Consider the following 21,979-nt stretch of genomic DNA (forward strand, 5'->3'; position numbering starts at 1 on the left):
ATTGGGTTCCTCATAAAGTAAACCGAGCGCCAGAAAAAACGCATCAAGATCAGCCAATGCCGGATCTCCTGGCGCCAACGAAAAAGCCCAATCCTGAGGGTCGCCCCGTAAGAACGAAATAACAATTTTTACTTGCTGAGCAGAATCTCCAGATGAACAGGGTCTCAGGGACAAAAACAATTTACAATTATTCACGAAATTCCTAAACTTAAACCTGTCTCCGGAAAACAGTTCAGGAATCGGTATTTTAGGTTCTGACCTAGGATTTCTGATAACATAGTCTTGTATGCCCTGCACACGAGTAGCCAGCTGGTCCACACTTGTAATCAAGGTCTGGACATTCATGTCTGCAGCAAGCATAGCCACTCTGAGGTAAAGGGGAAAAAGGAAAAAAAAAAAAACTCAGAATCTTCTTTCTTATAATCCCTCTTCTGCAATGCATTAAACATTTAATACTGGCCTGGCAAACTGTTATGACCCCAATGGCGAGGGTCTCAGAGGAACGTGGAAGTCTGCAGAATACAAAAATCCAGCTCATAGGGCAGTGGTAACTGGGTTGACCATATATCTACTCCTAACGCCAACACTAGAAGTAGCCGGGGATCATTCCTACGTTGATTCTAGATGACACGCGCCAGCCGGAGAATCTAGCTACCCCTAGTAGAGGAAAACAAAGACCTTTCTTGCCTCCAGAGAAGGGGACCCCAAAGCTGGATAGAAGCCCCCCACAAATAATGACGGTGAGGTAAGAGGAAATGACAAACACAGAAATGAACCAGGTTTAGCACAGAGAGGCCCGCTTACTGATAGCAGAATAAAGAAAGGTAACTTATATGGTCAACAAAAACCCTATCAAAATCCACACTGGAAATTCAAGAACCCCCGAACCGTCTAACGGTCCGGGGGGAGAACACCAGCCCCCCTAGAGCTTCCAGCAAAGGTCAGGATATAGATTTGGAACAAGCTGGACAAAAATACAAAACCAAAACAAATAGCAAAAAGCAAAAGGCAGACTTAGCTGATATAACTGGAACCAGGATCAGTAGACAAGAGCACAGCAGACTAGCTCTGATAACTACGTTGCCAGGCATTGAACTGAAGGTCCAGGGAGCTTATATAGCAACACCCCTAACTAACGACCCAGGTGCGGATAAAAGGAATGACAGAAAAACCAGAGTCAAAGAACTAGTAACCACTAGAGGGAGCAAAAAGCAAATTCACAACAGTTAGGGTTGGGGCTAAATTTAGGGTTAGGGTTAGGGTTGGGGCTAAATTTAGGGTTGGGGCTAAATTTAGGGTTAGGGCGAGGGTTAGGGCTAGGGTTAGGCTTCTTTCACACTTGCGTCGGTACACTGCCCAGTCTATGTCCTGGGGAGGAGGGGGCGGAGTTACGGCCGCGCATGCGCGGTCGAAAATGGCGGACGCGACATACAAAAAAAGTTACATTGATTTTTTTTGTGACGACGGTCCACCAAAACACAACGGATCCAGTGCACGACGGACGCGACGTGTGGCCATCCATCGCGATCCGTCGGTAATACAAGTCTATGGGCAAAAAACGCATCCTGCGGGCTCATTTGCAGGATCCATTTTTTTTTTTTCCTCAAAGATCTTCTCCTCAGAAAAGAATTATTCCATCGGAGATAAAGAACTTTTGGCAATCAGGTTGGCATTAGAGGAGTGGCGGTATCTCTTAGAGGGGGCTTTACATCATTTTGTAATCTACAGGGGTCACAAGAATCTGGCGTATATTCGTTCTGCGCATAGACTTAATCCTCGGCAGGCCAGGTGGTCCTTGTTTTTCACCAGGTTTGACTTTGAACTTCGTTTCTTGCCTGGAAATAAAAACTCCAGAGCCGACTCTCTGTCTAGGTCATTCCTGGCGGTGGATATGGAGGAGGAACCTGCGCACATCATCGATCCTGCCAGAGTCATCACAGTTACTCCAGTCTCTCTCACTTCTTTGCCTTCGGGTAAGACCTTTGTTACTGAAGGGAACAGGAAATGTGTCTTACTTTGGGGTCACGCCTCCAAACTGGCTGGACATGTTGGTTTCAAAAAAACCTTTCGTTTGATCTCTCATTATTACTGGTGGCCAACGTTGTCTAAGGATGTCCAGATATATTAATAGGATGACCGAGAGTTGAAACTGTGTACCCACACTCAATAGAAAATCGCTGGCAATGAGATCTAAGGCAGAACCTGAATCAACAAATGCAGAGGGAATTATAACTTCAGATTTGGTAACCAAAGACACTTGTTAAAAAAAAACAGTATTATGCATGAGTGATAACTTCAAACCTTTAGAATCAGTGTCCTTACAAATTAATGATTTATTATTTTTCTGTTTATCTTTAAAAAATTCATGATTGTATTTGAAACACTGAATCATTACATGACCCATTCAACTGCATTATAGACAGAGAGGAATAGGTGACCCAAGTTCAATTCGCTCCTTCAACTCTCTGCAGGCACCAATTTGCATAGGTTCTCCTGCCTGAATAGGATGAGAGTAAGGCTTCTTTCACACTTCCGTCTTCCAAATCTGGACAGCATCCGTCAAGACATTGAAATGACAGATCCTGTGCAGATTGTGGAAAACGTGTGCACTGGGCCCGTCTTTCTGACGGACCCGTCGAGGCTATGTGCACCTGTTGTGTATGCGTCTTCACAGCGGTTCTCCGCTGCGAAAATGCATACACAACACAAACCAGGTTAAAAAAAATTAAAAATCGCAATATTCTCACCTACCGACGTCCCGCGCAGCGATGCTCCCGGCAGCTAGCGTTCTTAGTAATACATTGCGAAATCTCGCGAGAAGTCGTGGTCTCGTGAAAATCAGGAATCCAACGACGGATGTAGCTTTTTCAAACTGAGCATGCGCGGAAGAATTTCCCATCAGGAAAATTCTCTCTTCTCTCTTGCTTGCTCTCTTTCTCTTTTTACAATAGTAACAAGATATAATGTTAAAAATAATAAAAAATCACAATATTCTTACCTTCTGGCGTCCCGCGCAGCGTTACCGATGCTCGCGATGATCCCGGCAGCTAGCGTTCCCAGTAATGCATTGCAAAATGACCTGATGATGTCGTGGTCTCGCGAGACCACGACGTCATCAGAGGTCATTGCACGCAAGGCATTACTGGGAACGCTAGCTGCCGGGATCATCGTGAGCATCGGTGACGATGCGCGGGATGCCGGAAGGTAAGAATTTTGAGATTTTTAATTTTTTAATTATTTTTAACCTGTGTTCTCCACTGCGAAGACGCATACACCGTCATATCTTGAATCTGGCTAGAAAGACCCTGGCAGAATTGACTGCAGAGGACTGGCTCATTCCAAAAGGTTTCCACTGTCCAACGTCTGAACTGAGAGCAGTAATCCTCCACTTTATTATTTCCCGAATCCAACCTGTGGATCATTGATTCAGCAACAGCAACTTTATCTGGGTCATCGGGGTAATCATAAATTAGCTCCAAAGCAGAGAAAAAAAGTGTCAACAGAGTAAAAAACTGGAGAATCCTTCAGGCAGAGAAAATGTCCAAGCTTGAGGATCTCTACAGAGCAACGAAAGAACAATACACACTCGTTGACTCTACTACACTCTCGGATGAGGCAGGATGGAGATGAAAATACAACTTACATGGAAAAAGAAACATGGAAAACTTACTTCGGTCCCCGTCAAAGCAATCCAGTAAATTTATCTTAGGCTCAGGAGACAGTTTTGTGCAGACTAAAACCTCTGTAGCGGAAGATAAAGCATACTGTTGTTGTCTTCCACCTCCAATGACAAGGACTGTCATTGCGTTTCTATGGTGTCCACAGCATCCATGATGGCCTCTCAGCACAAAAAAATGGAGTGGTGATAATGTTATGTTTGTGTAACAACTCACATGGGAAATAAGGTAAAACTTTAAAAAACCCAGCTGGTTCCTGTACAGACTACAGATTCTGACCCTTAATGGGTTGGAATAGCCCTAACAATAGACTAAACGATAGAATCTCGGACCTATGCTGCCTGAAAGGCCATCAAGCGCTTCATGTTCCTTTTAAGGAACCAGATGGCAGAGCAGAGTGCCATTTACCTACAGAAGGGAAGGAGTGCTACGATAGAAATAGATTCCAGGGTGATTAAAACAAACCACAAAATACAAACTGAAAAGATAAGGTACATACTGCTAGAGATTATGCCGCCTAATACCTAAACAAGAAACAGAAGATAGGTGCAGGATGAAAAGCATAATTAGAGGAGAGATAAACCCTAGATGGTCTTTCACTGACTGGCATAAACAATGACAGTATTGCTGGACATCCAAATAAGAATATCACCAGGAGGTAAAGTATTTATAGCTGCACCAGAAAGGTGGTTGGGCAGACAAAAGAATAAACAAAAACATCTGTTAACCTAAAAATACTAAAGCTAGGATAACAGACAATAATCACCTTGAGAAACTTGTAAGAGTAGATTATATGGGGTAATTCAACTTTTATCTACACAGAACATGGGGTACATGCATCAGCTTCTTAATACAGCATAAAAGGAAGTCTAGGACCTTTTACCAGAGAGAATATGAAACCAAAGTACAACAAGTATATGCATTACATTCAACTAAGGCTACTTTCACACTAGCGTTAACTGCATTACGTCGCAAATCCGTTTTTTTGCCGAAAAAACGGATGCGTCAAAAAAGTGAAAAACGGTGACAAACGTATGCCACGCATCCAGCATTTTGACGGATCCGTCGCAAATCCGCTAAAGTTTCCGTCGAAAATACTGGATGCGTTGCATACGTTGCATACGTTTTACCATCCGTTGTATCCGTTTTTCCGACGGATCCGTTTTTAAAATGGGAGGCTCCCAAATTTGATTGGCTACTGGAAAATATGGAAAACTATATAGTTACTGTTTTTACAGCCCATCTTTGAGGGTTTTAGTTTTGTGGCAGCGATGGAAGGTGTTCTTGGGAGGATTGCTAGTTTGGTTACCGACGTTATCTTTGAGACGAATCGCCTGGATATCATAGTGCGGGAGAAGGAGGCGGCAGCGGAAAGGCGTAGGATGCTTCTGCAGCAACGGAGACAGAGACGACTGTGGATTCATCCGATTAATGAACTACGGATGACCCGGGGTGTCCAGTCCACTCTGTACCTGGAGTTGCGGCACAATCCACACAAATTCCACAACTACGTGCGGATGAGGATGGAACATTTTGATTTTTTGCTTGCAAAAATGGAGGATGTCATCCGAAGACAGGACACAAGGATGAGGCTTGCCATCACACCGGCGGAGCGGCTAATGGTGACCCTGCGGTAAGCCTCTTTTTTTTTCTTTCATTGGTCATTTTTAATGTTATATTACATGCTGCAGACAATACTGCGCTGGCATACTGCGCACTATTTTCTGCAGCATGTAATTTTGGTTTTCTTGGCGGACATTCCACTGCTTTTTTTCCTGTCATTGGTAATTTTTAATGTTATATTACATGCTGCAGACAATACTGCACTGGCATACTGCGCACTATTTTCTGCAGCATGTAATTTTGGTTTTCTTGGCGGACATTCCACTTTTTTTTTTACACCGGTTTCATGCTGGTTTTATTGTGTGTCCCGTCCTTTAAAAAAAATTAACAGTGCCATATTGAAACTTGTTGGTCTGTGCAATTTTTTCTAACATTTTTTTTTTTTTAAAGTTTCCTAGCTACGGGTGAATCTATGACTTCGCTCAATTATCAATTCAGGCTGGGCATTTCCACTATCTCTGGAATAGTGAAGGACACATGTCAGGCTGTTTGGACCACTTTGCAACCAGAGTATATCCCCCAACCATCCATGGAAATCTGGTTGCGAAGTGCTGAAGAGTTTCAGCAAATTTGCAATTTCCCTAATTGTGTGGGTGCAGTTGACGGGAAACATATAAGGATTGCAAAACCGGCAGGAACAGGATCGGAGTATTATAATTATAAGAAGTATTTCTCCATCGTCCTTATGGCTATTGCAGATGCCAACTGCAGGTTCCTTGCCGTGGACATCGGAGCATATGGACGGTCCAACGATTCGCAAGTTCTTAAAAACTCTCCAATGGGTCGTTGCCTTTATGGAGAGACCTACGATTTCCCGCCAGCCAGACCACTGCCAGGAACAAGTGAACCAGCCATGGAATATGTTTGTGTAGGTGATGAAGCCTTTCAACTGTCGCCGCACCTACTGAAACCGTACAGTAGCCGGAACTTAAACCATACCAAGCGGGTCTTTAATTACCGGCTTACTAGAGCACGAAGAGTAGTGGAGTGTTCCTTTGGCATATTGACGGCGAAGTGGCGAGTTCTGCTGACAGCTATCAAACTGAGAAACACAACTATAGACGAGGTAGTTAAAGCCTGTGTGGTGCTCCACAACTTTGTCCTTTCAAAGGAGCCTGTTTCCTTGGATGATGAAGAGTTGGAGACCACCTTGTGGGACTACCGCAGCAGCTCGGTTCGCTCTACAGGTTCAGTTACAAGGATGAGGGACCAGTTTGCCGATTATTTTGTCTCACCTGTCGGGCAGATCCCGTGGCAAGACATGATTGTGTAACCTGTTTCCCATGTGTTTTGTTTATGTAAAAAATGTGTTTCTACCAAAACAAAACAAAAAAAAAAAAAAAAAAAAAAAAAAAGGCCCAAAAGCGTGGTTTTCTTGCTAGTAAAACCATTATGTTATACCTTTCACATGTCTGGTGTTTGTTTTTATTAAACCTTTTTTATTATATTACCTTAATAAATCCACACACACACAAATAATAGAATTTAAATCAGAGAAAATTTTATTTTAACTCTTTTTTTTTTAAATATTTTTTTTTTTTGACAAAACAAGATAATTTTTATTTTCCAATTTTTTTTAAAACAATTTGTTAATATTTGAAGAAAAAAAAATTAGCAAACAATAACAATACATTATTAAAGGTCTTCAAAGTGTGGGGTGGAGATACTAGGGGAGGAGGGTCAGGAAGGTTGGACCACCTCGATAGGTGGGGAAACCCTACTTGTTTGGGGTGCAGTGGAAGGGGGGGGTAAAGCCAGGAGGCTGACCAGAGGGGGGTGGTGTTGGGGTAGGGGGAATACTTACTGGGGAAGGTAAGCTGGGCAAGGAAGAAAACAGTGGGGAATGAATTTGGTTTGGGGGCCGGGATGGGTATGGGGACTGGGTTGGGTATTGTGACTGGGTTGGGTAGTGGGACTGGGTTTGGTAATGGGGCTGGTGTGGGGATTGGGGCTGGGTTTGGTAATGGTGCTGGTGTGGGTATTGGGGCTGGGTTTGCTAATGGTGGGTATGGTGTGGAAATGGGGCCTGGGGTTGGGCATGGTGTGGAAATGGGGCCTGGGGTGGAAATGGGGCCTGGGGTGGAATTGTAGTGGAGGTGTGGGGAGGTGTGTGGGTAGATTGGGGGTCATTAACGGCCTGCAGTAGAGCATTATGGCAGGTATTCATTACCCGCATCTGTTGCTCAAAAAAAAAAGCTTCTCCATGCTCCTGAGCATGGATTGAAAAAAAATATTGGCCGGATCGGGACTTACAGCTGAATGCAGCCTATCCAAGCGACTGCTGGTTTCCTGGCTTGTTTCACTGATGCGGGATTGCACCATGTTGAAACCAGTAGTCACTTGCTCTCCCAAAATTTTGAAAGAGCCTTGGAAGGATGCATTCAGGTGTAAGAATTCAGGAGCATAGCTCCTTTCCTGACCCCTCTGTCGCTGACGCCACGAACCTAATGGTGGTCTCGAGGTGGCAGGATCAGAGGGGTGGGGTAAAGGGAACGCTAACTGTTCAGCATCAGATGCGAGCAATGAAGCCTGCAATAATGCTCCACTGCTTGGGGCGGATGAAGTGGAGGGGACAGAGGGGTCAGAGGAGGGGACAGTGGTGTGGGGCCTACCGACGTGGCCCTCAGTGGCGGACTCAGGAGGGATCGCTCCAGAGGGCGCAGAGGAAGATGCAGGCGCCCGGTGGCTGGAGAAAGTGCTGTGAAAGAAAAAACAAAAGAAATTAATACATTGATATGAAAAAGCCCTGACTGAAAGCAAACTAAGTAGACAGGTTAACATGGTTATTAGTGGACTGTAGAATACTTACACTCTGCTCAGCATTGTTCGCCTCAGGAAGGAGAGGGCCTGGCCGTGTTTGTATTTGCTCCTCTTCCTTCCTGCAGAGCCACTCGGGGCCTGCATCTCCGCATTGAATTCCCTCTTAAAGCGATCCCTCAGTGACCGCCACCGCTTCCTAACCTTTCCAACTGTGAAGACAAGAATGAAAAGAAAAAAAAAAATTTGGTAAATGCAATACATTACAGTCAGCTCAAAACATCACTGGAAAGTGAATACTTACCTAGTTACTTACCTAGTTTGCTCAGCTGCTGAGGATGAAGGCTCTCCCACCTTGGAAAGAGGTTGTGACACACTTCGTCCCAGAGCCGACGGGTGACACCGGTATCGGCATGCCTGCGGTCAGCCATGTTCCACAGCGGCTCCCGCTCGCGAACCTCCTCGATGAGATCATCAATGTCTATGTCGTCATCATCCTCTTCTGCGCGGGAGCACGCTGTGAAGCCTGTGCCAAAAAAAAGAAGAAAAACAAACAAATTAGTACACTGAAACACTAAAGTACCAATAGAATCCCCCTCCCCCCCAAAAAAAACTCACTGATGGCCGACCGCGGCGACGAGTCCGCCGACTCTGGGAGTGTCTGGGAGAACCTTCAGCGGCAGCAGCAGGAGCAGCAGCAGCAGCCTGAAATAAAGGAAACAAATTCTCAGCTCTACACATTGAAGTAGCAGATTGGGGTCTTCAAAACTTACTTTGAAAGATTTGTGGCTGTGGTCCTGGTGGGCTGGTCCTGGGCTGACAGGCGGCGGCTGTGGTCCTGGGCTGACAGGCGGCGGCTGTGGTCCTGGGCTGACGACAGGCGGCGGCTGTGGTCCTGGTGTCTCTGTAAGTTAAAAGACACTTGCAATCTGCTCTACACATTGAAGCAGCAGATTTGGGGTCTTCAAAACTTACTTTGAAAGATTTGTGGCTGTGGTCCTGGTGGGCTGGTCCTGGGCTGACAGGCGGCGGCTGTGGTCCTGGGCTGACGACAGGCGGCGGCTGTGGTCCTGGTGTCTCTGTAAGATAAAAGACACTTGCAATCTGCTCTACACATTGAAGCAGCAGATTTGGGGTCTTCAAAACTTACTTTGAAAGATTTGTGGCTGTGGTCCTGGTGGGCTGGTCAGTGGCTGCGGTCCTGGTGTATCTGTAATATGTATAATTGATTTATAGTTAGACCACCCCCTGAACTAATTAATGTTTAACGATAAACACCCTGCAAAAATGATGTCAGAAATGTTCATTACAGGTGAACACCAAAACTTCCCAAAAAAGTTGCACGTTATAGCATTCATTTCCATGTCCCAAAAAATAACACTTTGAAATGTTAACCCACCATGCAAAAATATATTTGCCACATTTTATTTTAAAAAATCACCTCCCCCCCCTAAAAAAAACCTTTACAGTATAACCTTTATTAAAAAATAAGCCCTCAACCAACTCTGTATTGTATGTGTAACCATTGGTACATACACCAGTTTTAAAGTTTTAAATTTACCTTTATGAAATGATACTACGGACATTTTTTTAACAAACATTTTATTATTTTCTTTTTTTTTTCTCTCTTTTTTTTTTTAAATCACAATTAGGAGCTGAAATGCTCTTTATTTTAAATACAAGTACATCAACTGCAAATGGTTTTAACAGTAAAATAAAATCAACACTTTTAAATAGAAAAAAAAAACACACTCACACATTCAAACCACAAGCTGCAGACCACTAGACTTTTAAAAAATACATCAGATTTAAAAAAAAAACAAACAAAAAAAACCAACACATTTTAACCACATGCTACACAGACCACTATACAGTCAATACATCAGAAAAAGGCAATTAACCAATTAAAGCATGGACAAATGCACATGCAATCAACAAGACGCACACAAACATGCATGGTATGTGTCCACCTTCCGGATTGCATCAGGATTTGGTCAGGATTTTCCATCAGTATTTGTAAGCCAAAACCAGGAGTGTAACAATTTGAGGGAAAGTAGGAAAACAGGCACACTTTTGCTTTTATCACCCACTCCTGGTTTTGGCTTACAAATACTGATGTAAAATCCTGACCAAATCCTGATGCAATCCTGAACATGGACACATACCCTCCCACATGAACAGGCATAAGATTGGCAAAGGCAAGGTGCAGGCACATTACTTACAAAAGCACAAAGCCGTACAAAAATACACACACACGCACGCACATAAGCTGCAAATACACATATGTACAACAAAGGCAGAAAGGTGGACCCAATCAGAAGACACATACACACACACACACACACACATACAAAAGGCTGACAATCCTTTGGCTGGAGCTGCAGGTCTTCACAGTGGCTGGCATCATGGTGGATCTGGACTCTAGCATGGCACTGGCTGGTGCAGGACGATGGCAGGCCTCAGGTTCTCTTCAGGTTTTAAGCTCTTGCTGTAGTCAGTACCTCATATTCACACACACAAATTCACTGGCACACAGATGCACACAAAAATTGCAATACTCACACTGGCTCTATGGTGGCTGGAGTCTTGTGGCTGGAGTCCTGTGGCTGGCTCCTGTGGCTGGCTGGGGTCCTGTGGCTGGCAGTCTTCTCCTCTCTGGGCCTTGCAGGCATATGTGGGGTTGAAGGCCCAGGCCAGGTTTATATAGATTTGGGGGTGTCTGGCCAATTGGCAACAACATCCTGCTTCTGAGCATGCTCAGTGTAAAAAAAACGTATTGCAGCGCTGTATTGCGTCGTACGACGTGTCCCGACGCATCCATCGCTCATAGGCTTCCATTGCAGCCAACGACGTATGCCGCAGGATGCGTCGCGACACGTTTTTTAGGCGGAGACAAAAAACGTTACAATCAACGTTTTTTTGAGACGACGTGTCGCCAAATTTCGACGCATACGTCGTAAAACGTACACGACGTATGTCAATCCGTCGCAATCCGTCGCCAATACAAGTCTATGGGGAAAAAACGCATCCAGCAAAAACTTTTGCTGGATGCGTTTTTTCGAAAAAAAGACGTTTTGAGACATAATGCAGTTAACGCTAGTGTGAAAGTAGCCTTAGCATATAACGGTAACAACATCGCCATCTACTGTCAGAAAAGTGTAAACTACTCCTGCACACAAATAAGTCTGTATCTGTTGCATATCTGCCAGCAATGTCTTCAGAGAACAAAGACTGAGTGTTCATGTCTTCCAAAATATCAACTGGAAGAAGTTTTTCTGGTGTAGTATGTTCCGTAGCCCCCAGTTTGTTGTGCTGTTGGGGGACTTGGGGGCAGAATAGAAACAGGTGTTATTGACAGATTGGAAATTTCACTCTGCACAATATTAACCACTATGACAGTGGAGGAGGTGGACTGAGCAGAATACTGTCTCCAGCTGATGGTGTTGCTGTCACAGGCTACATCATCCTGCTTTTATTGAGATGAGACATACACTCCATTACACCTTCCGCTTCCTCCTCGCTAATGTACTTGCCAGGGTTTACAAAGGAGGCCAAATTTGACTTGTGTGTGGTACTACCACTGCCGGGACAGTTGCTGCCAGTGCTACAGCTTGTGTTGGAGCTGCTGCTAGCATCAACAACAGAGACCATTGGCACTCACTCTGCATCATGTGTGATATTGTGCTGGACATTATTTATTTTAATTGTGAACAGAAAATCTCATCACAGATTGTTTGAATTTGCGTGAAACCATTGATTTCAATAAATTTGATTCAAACTCGATCCTCTGCTGATCAGCCCTCTGATATCTATTAAATATCATTGGAACACAGAACACAGAAAAGAACATTGGAAAAGAACACAGACATTGGACAGAGGAAGATTGGAAAAAAGTGTTATGGACAGACGAATCCAAGTTTGAGGTGTTTGGATCACACAGAAGAACATTTGTGAGACACAGAACAACTGAAAAGATGCTGGAAGAGTGTCTGACGCCATCTGTCAAGCATGGTGGAGGTAATGTGATGGTCTGGGGTTGCTTTGGTGCTGATAAAGTGGGAGATTTGTACAAGGTAAAAGGGATATTGAATAAGGAAGGCTATCACTCCATTTTGCAATGCCATGCTATACCTTGTGGATAGCGCTTGACTGGAGCCAATTTCATCCAACAACAGGACAAAGACCCAAAGCACACCTCCAAATTATGCAAGAACTATTCAGGGAAGAAGCAGGCAGCTGGTATTCTATCTGTAATGGAGTGGCCAGCGCTGTCACCAGATCTCAACCCTATTGAGCTGTTGTGGGAACAGCTTGGCCGTATGGTACGCAAAAAGTGCCCATCAAGCCAAACCAACTTGTGGGAGGGACTTCTGGAAGAATGGAGTGAAATTTCTCCAGATTACCTCAGCAAATTAACTGCTAGAATGCCAAAGGTCTGCAATGCTGTAATTGCTGCAAAGGGAGCATTCTTTGACGAAAGCAAAATTCGAAGGAGAAAATTATTATTTCAAATAAAAATCTTTTTTTCCGAACCTTGTCAATGTTTGGACTAGATTTTCAATTCATTTGGCAACTCATTTGATCAATAAAAGTATGAGTTTTCATGGAAAACACAAAATTGTCTGGGTGACCCTAAACTTTTGAACGGTAGTGTATATGCACCTGTAGATCCAGGTACCCTATAGGTGATATCTTCACTGATTACAGTTGTTCCCATCCTTTTTTTCTACATTTTGTCCTGATGCCAGGGTAACTTTTCACATCCAGATCTCTCTGCATACTTTCCTCTTCTCCATTCTTTTGCAAGCCATCCTGACACAGTGCTCTTAAAAATAAAAGTGTCATTATAATGCCACTTGAATAAAAACTAGCTGCCCGTGCTGTGCTCTAAATAGGCCTTACACTGTACCCTTCGTTATGAATAGTGTTGAGCATTCCGATACCGCAAGTATCGGGAATCGGCAGATACTTGCGGGTATCGGAATTCCGATACCGAGATCCGATACTTTTGTGGTATCGGGTATCGGTATCGAAACAACATTAATGTGTAAAAGAAAGAATTAAAATAAAAAATATTGCTATACTCACCTCTCCGACGCAGCCTGGACCTCACCGAGGGAACCGGCAGCGTTCTTTGCTTAAAATGCACGCGTTTACTGCCTTCCGTGACGTCACGGCTTGTGATTGGTCGCGTGCCGCCCATGTGGCCGCGACGCGACCAATCACAGCAAGCCGTGACGTAATTTTCAGGTCCTGAATGCAGAATTAGGCATTCAGGACCTGAAATTACGTCACGGCTTGCTGTGATTGGTCGCGTCGCGGTCACATGGGCGGCACGCAACCAATCACAAGCCATGACGTAATTTTAAAATGCGCGTTTCCTGCCTCCCGTGACGTCACGGCTTGTGATTGGTCGCGTCGCCCATGTGACCGCGACGCGACCAATCACAAGCCGTAACGTAATTTTCAAATCCTGAATGCCTAGAATTAGGCATTCAGGACCTGAAAATTACGTCACGGCTTGCTGTGATTGGTCGCGTCGCGGCCACATGGGCGGCACGCGACCAATCACAAGCCGTGACGTCACGGAAGGCAGTAAACGCGCGCATTTTAAGCAAAGAACGCTGCCGCTTCCCTCGGTAAGGTCCAGGCTGCGTCAGAGAGGTGAGTATAGCAATATTTTTTATTTTAATTCTTTCTTTTACACATTAATATGGATCCCAGGGCCTGAAGGAGAGTTTCCTCTCCTTCAGACCCTGGGAACCATCAGGGATACCGTCCGATACTTGAGTCCCATTGACTTGTATTGGTATCGGGTATCGGTATCGGATTAGATCCGATACTTTGCCGGTATCGGCCGATACTTTCCGATACCGATACTTTCAAGTATCGGACGGTATCGCTCAACACTAGTTATGAACTATATTCTCCAAACTTCAGTGACCTTCCCCACAATGCCCTTTCTCAATACTGTGCCCCCTCTTCACAGTGTACCCCCTCCATACCTCCATAATGTGCTCTGACACTGTCCCTCAATCTGTATACTGTCTTCTATACTGTGCCCACCCCCCACAGTCTACTCTAAAATGTCCTTGTTTCTTGAGCTCCAATAATCTACAAAAAAAATGTAAATTCTTCTCACCACTCCAGTGTTAAAAATTTGCATCCCAAGAAAATTTCATGGAAGGCAGTCTGTAGTCTGGGTGTGGTGCATAAAGGATGCACTGGTCTGTCTTCAAATAGGTCGAATAGCTTTCAACTGTACAAAAGGGGATGTTTTGCAGCACCAAGGGAAAGTAGTTAAATCTTAGCCTTTTCTCACGTAGGATAAAAACAATGGCAGAATATGCCCATATTAAAAAAAAATCTGTAATGCTTATGCCTTTCGGGTAGAAAAACTCTTAGGGTACCGTCTCACAAAACGATTTACCAACGATCACGACCAGCGATACGACCTGGCCGTGATCGTTGGTAAGTCGTTGTGTGGTCCCTGGGGAGCTGTCACACAGACAGCTCTCCAGCGACCAACGATGCCGAAGTCCCCGGGTAACCAGGGTAAACATTGGGTTACTAAGCGCAGGGCCGCGCTTAGTAACCCGATGTTTACCCTGGTTACCATCGTAAATGTAAAAAAAAACAAACAGTACATACTCACATTCCGGTGTCCGTCAGGTCCCTTGCCGTCTGCTTCCCGCACTGACTGAGTGCCGGCCGGAAAGTGAAAGCAAAGCAGAGCGGTGACGTCACCGCTGTGCTGTGCTTTCACTTTACGGCCGGCAGTCAGTCAGTGCGGGAAGCAGACGGCAAGGGACCTGACGGACACCGGAATGTATGTACTGTTTTTTTTTTACATTTACGATGGTAACCAGGGTAAACATCGGGTTACTAAGCGCGGCCCTGCGCTTAGTAACCCGATGTTTACCCTGGTTACAAGCGAACGCATCGCTGCATCGGTGTCACACACACCGATGCAGCGATGACAGCAGGAGATCCAGCGACGAAATAAAGTTTCAAACGATCTGCTACGACGTATGATTCTCAGCGGGGTCCCTGATCGCCGCTGCGTGTCAGACACAGCGATATCGTATGGATATCGCTGGAACGTCACGGATCGTGCCGTCGTAGCGACAAAAATGCCACTGTGAGACGGTACCCTTAATCAACTTGAAAGTATTATGTTTCTTTTTAATATGTGCCCATTCTGCCAATTTTTTTTATCCTATAGGATTAATGGCCAAGTTTTAACCACTGTCCTTTGGTGCTGGAGAACATCCTATTTTGCGATATTGACATTCAATAAAGAATGATTGCCTTCTCCAGTGTCTTCCCGTCCTTTGTCGCACTCTATAACACACACTCACAGCTTGCCCCCCTATGTAACCCCATATCACACACACACCCTGCACAACCATGAATTCCATACACAGCCAGCACCCCCATGTATTCCACACACAGCCAGCCACTCACTCATGTACCCCACTCACACAGCCTGGAACCCATTTACCCCACACACAACCTGCACCCCCATGTGCCACACAGCCTGTACCTTCTTTACCCCACACCCAGGCTGCACCCCATGAACCCCACACACATCATGCATACCCTTATATATCAAAACACTCAGTCTCCACCCCCATGAACCCTCACACAGAGACTACATTCCCACATACAGTACCCCCAATACACAGAGCCTGCACCTCAATGTGCCCCCTACACAACCTGCACTCACATGTACCTCAAATAGACACACAAACTGAACCTGCATGTAGCTCCCTCACACAGACTTCAACCCCATGCACTGAACACAGACACAACCTGCAACCCCATACACAACCCCACATACACAGTCTTTACCCTATGTACACATCTACAGTTAGGTCCATATATATTTGGACAGAGACAACATTTTTCTAATTTTGGTTATAGACATTACCACAATGAATTTTAAACAAAACAATTCAGATGCAGTTGAAGTTCAGACTTTCAGCTTTCATTTGAGGGTATCCACAATAAAATTGGATGAAGGGTTTAGGAGTTTCAGCTCCTTAACATGTGCGACCCTGTTTTTAAAGGGACCAAAAGTAATTGGACAATTGACTCCAAGGCTATTTCATGAACAGGTGTGGGCAATGCCTTCGTTATGTCATTCTTAATTAAGCAGATAAAAGGCCTGGAGTTGATTTGAGATGTGGTGCTTGCATTTGGAAGGTTTTGCTGTGAAGTAAACATGCGGTCAACGGAGCTCTCCATGCAAGTGAAACAAGCCATCCTTAAGCTGCGAAAACAGAAAAAAACAAGCCGAGAAATTGCTACAATATTAGGAGTGGCAAAATCTACAGTTTGGTACATCCTGAGAAAGAAAGAAAGCACTGGTGAACTCATCAATGCAAAAAGACCTGGGCGTCCACGGAAGACAACAGTGGTGGATGATCGCAGAATAATCTCCATGGTGAAGAGAAACCCCTTCACAACAGCCAACCAAGTGAACAACACTCTCCAGGAGGTAGGCGTATCAATATCCAAATCTACCATAAAGAGAAGACTGCATGAAAGTAAATACAGAGGGTTCACTGCACGGTGCAAGCCACTCATAAGCATCAAGAATAAAAAGGCTAGACTGGACTTTGCTATAAAACATCTAAAAAAGCCAGCACAGTTCTGGAAGAACCATGATCAACCTCTACCAGAATGATGGAAAGAGAAATGTATGGCGAAGGCGTGGTACAGCTCATGATCCAAAGCATACCACATCATCTGTAAAACACGGCGGAGGCAGTGTGATGGCTTGGGCATGCATGACTGCCAGTGGCACTGGGTCACTAGTGTTTATTGATGATGTGACACGGGACAGAAGCAGCCGAATGAATTCTGAGGTATTCAGAGACATACTGCGTGCTCAGATCCAGCCAAATGCAGCCAAACTGATTGGTCGTCGTTTCATCCTACAGATAGACAATGACCCAAAACATGAAGCCAAAGCAACCCATGAGTTAATTAAATCAAAGAAGTGGAATATTCTTGAATGGCCAAGTCAGTCACCTGATCTCAACCAAATTGAGCATGCATTTCACTTGTTAAAGACTAAACTTCAGACAGAAAGGCCCACAAACAAACAGCAACTGAAAACCACCGCAGTGAAGGCCTGACAGAGCATCAAAAAGGAGGAAACACAGCATCTGGTGATGTCCATGAGTTCAAGACTTCAGGCAGTCATTGCCAACAAAGGGTTTTCAACCAAGTACTAAAAATGAACATTTTATTTAAAATTATTGAATCTGTCCAATTACTTTTGGTCCTTTTAAAAACAGGGTGGCACATGTTAAGGAGCTGAAACTCTTAAACCCTTCATCCGATTTTAATGTGGATACCCTCAAATGAAAGCTGAAAGTCTGAACTTCAACTGCATCTGAATTGTTTTGTTTAAAATTCATTGTGGTATTGTCTATAACCAAAACTAGAAAAATGTTGTCTCTGTCCAAATATATATGGACCTAACTGTATAACAGAGCCAGCACCCCATGTGCCCCCTAAACACACACAGCATGCACCAAGTGTACCACCCTCACATACAGGTTGCATCCCATGTATGCCACATGTAGCCTGCACCCCATGTACCCCACAAGCATCCTGCACCTCATAAAACCCACACAGAGCCTTGACATTAGCTACCCTACATACCCCCTGCACCTGTATGTCACCCACACACAGCCTGCACCTCTATGCAACCCACCATGCAGTCGCAGTTACCCCATATACAGCCGACACCTCCATATTCCATTATCCTATTCACTATCTGTCACCAGTGCACCATTTTCTTCAGCTTTTGCTGTTGCTTCCTGCATGGAAAATACTTCATTTCCTGCACTCTCGAGGATGGCTTCTCACACAAGAGTCACATCGGCATAATGTCATCACAAGTCTTTTGCCAGTTGGATTTTGTAGCTTTCCATCTGGGCAGGTAGCTGGTTAGTGCTCCTCTGCATGCATAGCACTGGCACTCGAATTTCGATCCTCCACCCCCCACCCCCCAAAAAAATGTAAGAAGTGAGAAGGTGATTTACAAAAATATGTATTTTTATCCTTCATGGTGGCGCTGCTCCTCGAAACATGCCACCCTAGGCACTGGCCCTCCAATGCTTAGTGACAAATACGGCCCTGCAAGCATGATTACAGAATATCTCATGTCAACAGCTTAAATAGAGATAGATATAGTTGCTAATTACAACAATAGTGGGCTTACACTTATAACTTTGTACACCTCATCAGTCTCAACTACAACAATCTCATTTTGTAAGACAGCTTACATGAAAAGCACACTAACTGTAATGGACAGCACTACAATTTATTTTCCCGAAGAAAATAGGGCAAATGCATCCACATGCATATCCCACAGATGACCAACATCACACCAGCCACAAAGCTGGAAAATATCCAATGTGCAAAAGTATCACCAATTTGGGAAAGCAGATTATCCTGGTAACATGCCAATTTACCAGTCATCAAAAAATTTCTAATCATTTTTGCACAAAAGTGTTATTTTTTAAAATAAAATTTCACTTAAGGAATTTTGGTTTTATTTTAAACAATTTTTCTATTTCTGACTTTGACTGCTCAGGGGCCACACACGCAGGGAAGTCTTGGCTCTTCAGGGAGCAGATAGAGGTCACCTTGGCATACATGTCATCGGCAACCTTCCACTGTACAAAAGTTTAACCTATTAGGGATACAGATTTTCCTGGTAATACAACAATTCCCCCGACCCAAAAAATTCTTGAAAATTTTGGAAAAAAATGACAGCTTTTTAAAAGAATATCTCATTTAAGGAATTTAAAGAATCTTAGTTTTGACAATTTTAAACAAATTTGCCCTTTCTCATAATCCTGCTACCGAGAAAATTCACCCAAGAGGGTGAGGTCACAATAATATTGAATTTCACTCAAAATTAGAAACACAGTGAGTTCGACAGATATCATCAACATAATCACATCTGTCAGGGATGCTTTATAGTTATCAGCATTTCTACATCAACAATGGCATTGAATGTTCTCCAGAGTCACAAAAGACCCCCAGGAAACCCCCACGGTATTTTTGCAATGCAGATATGAACTGTCTTCGTAATAACGTCACAAATACTTATTGAAAAATGAAAATCTCCATTTTTACATAATTGATACAATTCTATTATGTTCTTTAACTGCAGCTTAAATGCGGGTCATTAGGTTTAGCACTATGGATGGCACACTATGATTCTCTGTGAACAATAAGCCTGTGTTTATTCAATATCTCAACGTCTATTAGAGACAATGCACGCAGAGCTGGCATGATTGACCATGATTATTTAAAAGGTTCCTGGAAAAACTTTTTCAATGTACGTCAGAAGGGGGTCATTAAAATTAGTGGACTATTCCTTTGTGTTCGTTGTAAGTTAAACCGATTTTTAGCTGTACTACAGTTTGAAGATAGTTTATCTAAACCTTAATTTGTTAATACCACATATACATGTCCATAGTTGACACTTCTGATGTGCTGTCAAAGGTAAATGGTTGTCTTTAAATCTATAAAATTATGTGCATTTTTTTTTTAATTATTCAAGTCATCTGGTCACCTGAAAAATTTATGAATAATACGGACAAGATGGGTGAACATTCCAGTTTGATGCTATTGAGTATTGGCATATGTGTCACGTAAGTACCTAGGAAGGAATAAGGTCCGGTCCTGGTTAGTATGGATAATGTGGACCTGCACAATACTCCACCTTACCAGATACTTGAATGTATTAGTCAAAAATGGAGGTGGGAGTTAAAGGGATTTTCCTATTTTAGAAAACTCCTGTCCCTCTGGTGCAGTTTCTTTTAAAGGTAACCTGTCAAGTCCCCCATGCCCTCTAACCCAGCAGCATTCACATGTTTTTTTCTTACCGATCTCTGTCATCACCTTGTATACAACATGTCCTACTTTTAGCCAATTTTTGTCTAAATAAAGATTACTTTTTATTCTATTCTATTGGTTTCTATCTGCATGCTTTTTCTTTATAAGCTCCAGCATATGTATTAAATGAAAAGATCAAAGGTCCATGACCAAACCAAGTGTCACAAGGCTAAATGTAGATCAATAAGTGCTGCTCAGTATGAACCCTCCATCAGGGAAACTAAATAGGCACAGTGAACACTAGAAATGTATACATCAATACATTCTTGTATTTGTAGAATATAACAAACTGCAAAACAGAGAAAATATATATTTTCTGATAAACAAAGGTGCAAAATGCACAACCATGAAAAAACTGGTTCAATTCTTTTATCCGATGGGCACTATGGTGCAGTATGTTGTTAATGTGCTTATGCAAAAACTAGAGTTACTGTGTCTACGTATAATAAGGTAGTTATAGGAAAAGTGCCTGTGCATGCCTAGGTCAAATGAATCAGTCTATGTAAAAGTATCCTATATGGAATGGTGGCCAGCTACAAGTTTGCATAGCTAGACCGCTTTCTAGAGCGAAAAGAACCTGCAGGACCGATCCCCAGTAAGTTGCATATACTGAGTTGCTCACTGTACCGCATGCACTTATGGTGTATATACAGTTGTGCTCAAAAATTTATGTACCCCGGCAAAATTTTTGCTTTCTTGGCCTTTTTTTCCAGAGAATATGAATGTTAACACCAAAACGTTATATCCACTCATGGTTAGTGGTTGGGTGAAGCCATTTATTGTCAAACTAATGTGTTTTCTCTTTTCAAAGCATAATGACAACCCAAAATATCAAAATGACCCTGATCAATAGTTCACATACCCTGCTGATTTTGGCCTGATAACATGCAGAGAAGTTGACACAAATGGGTTTGAATGGCTACTAAAGGTAACATCCTCACCTGTGACCTGTTTGCTTGTAATCAGTGTGTGTGCATAAAAGCTGAGCGAGTTTCTGGGATCAAGACATCTTGCATCTTTCATCAAGCCACTGACGTTTCTGGATTATGAGTCATGGAGAAAGCAAAAGAATTGTCAGCAGATCTATGGGAAAAGGTAGTTGAACTGTATAAATCAGGAAATGGATACAAAAAGATATCCAAGGAATGGATAATGCCAGTCAGCAGCATTCAAACTGTGATTAACAAATGGAAAATCAGGGGCTCTGAAAAAACAAAACCATGGTCAGGTAGACCAACAAATTTTGTTTGAAATTCAAAGAAAAACCCACAAATAACATCAGCTGAAATACTGGACTCTCTGAAAACTAGCGGTGTGTCTGTTTCAAGATGCACAATAAGTAGGCACTTGAAGAAATATGGGCTGCATGGTCAAGTCCCCAGAAGAAAACCATTACTTTGCAAATGCCACAAAGTATCTCGCCTACAATACCAAAACAGCACAGAGACAAGCCTCAAAACTTCTGGAACAAGGTAATTTGGAGTGATGAGACCAAAATTAAACTTTTTGGCCACAACCATAAACATTACATTTAGAGAGAGGTCAACAAGGGCTATGTTGAAAGGAAAACCATTCCTACGGTAAAGCACGGAGGTGGATCGCTGATGTTTTGGGGATGTGTGAGCTACAAAGGCACAGGAAACTTGGTCGATGTTGAAGGAAAGATGAATGCAGCATGTTATCAGCAAATACTGGAGGCAAATTTGCAATCATCAGCCCGGAAGCTGTGCATGGAACGTACTTGGACATTCCAACATGACAACGATCCAAAACACAAGGCCAAGTTGACCTGTCATTGGCTACAGCAGAACAAAGTGAAGGTTCTGGAGTGGCCATCTCAGTCTCCTGACCTCAATATCATTGAGCCACTCTGGGGAGACCTCAAGCACACAGTTCATGCTAGACAGCCCAGAAATTTACAGGAATTGGAGGCTTTTTGCCAAAAGAGTGGGCATCTTTACCATCTGAGAAAATAAAGAACCTCATTCACAACT

Source organism: Ranitomeya variabilis, chromosome 1 (assembly GCF_051348905.1).
Source record: "Ranitomeya variabilis isolate aRanVar5 chromosome 1, aRanVar5.hap1, whole genome shotgun sequence".
NCBI lineage: Eukaryota > Metazoa > Chordata > Amphibia > Anura > Dendrobatidae > Ranitomeya > Ranitomeya variabilis.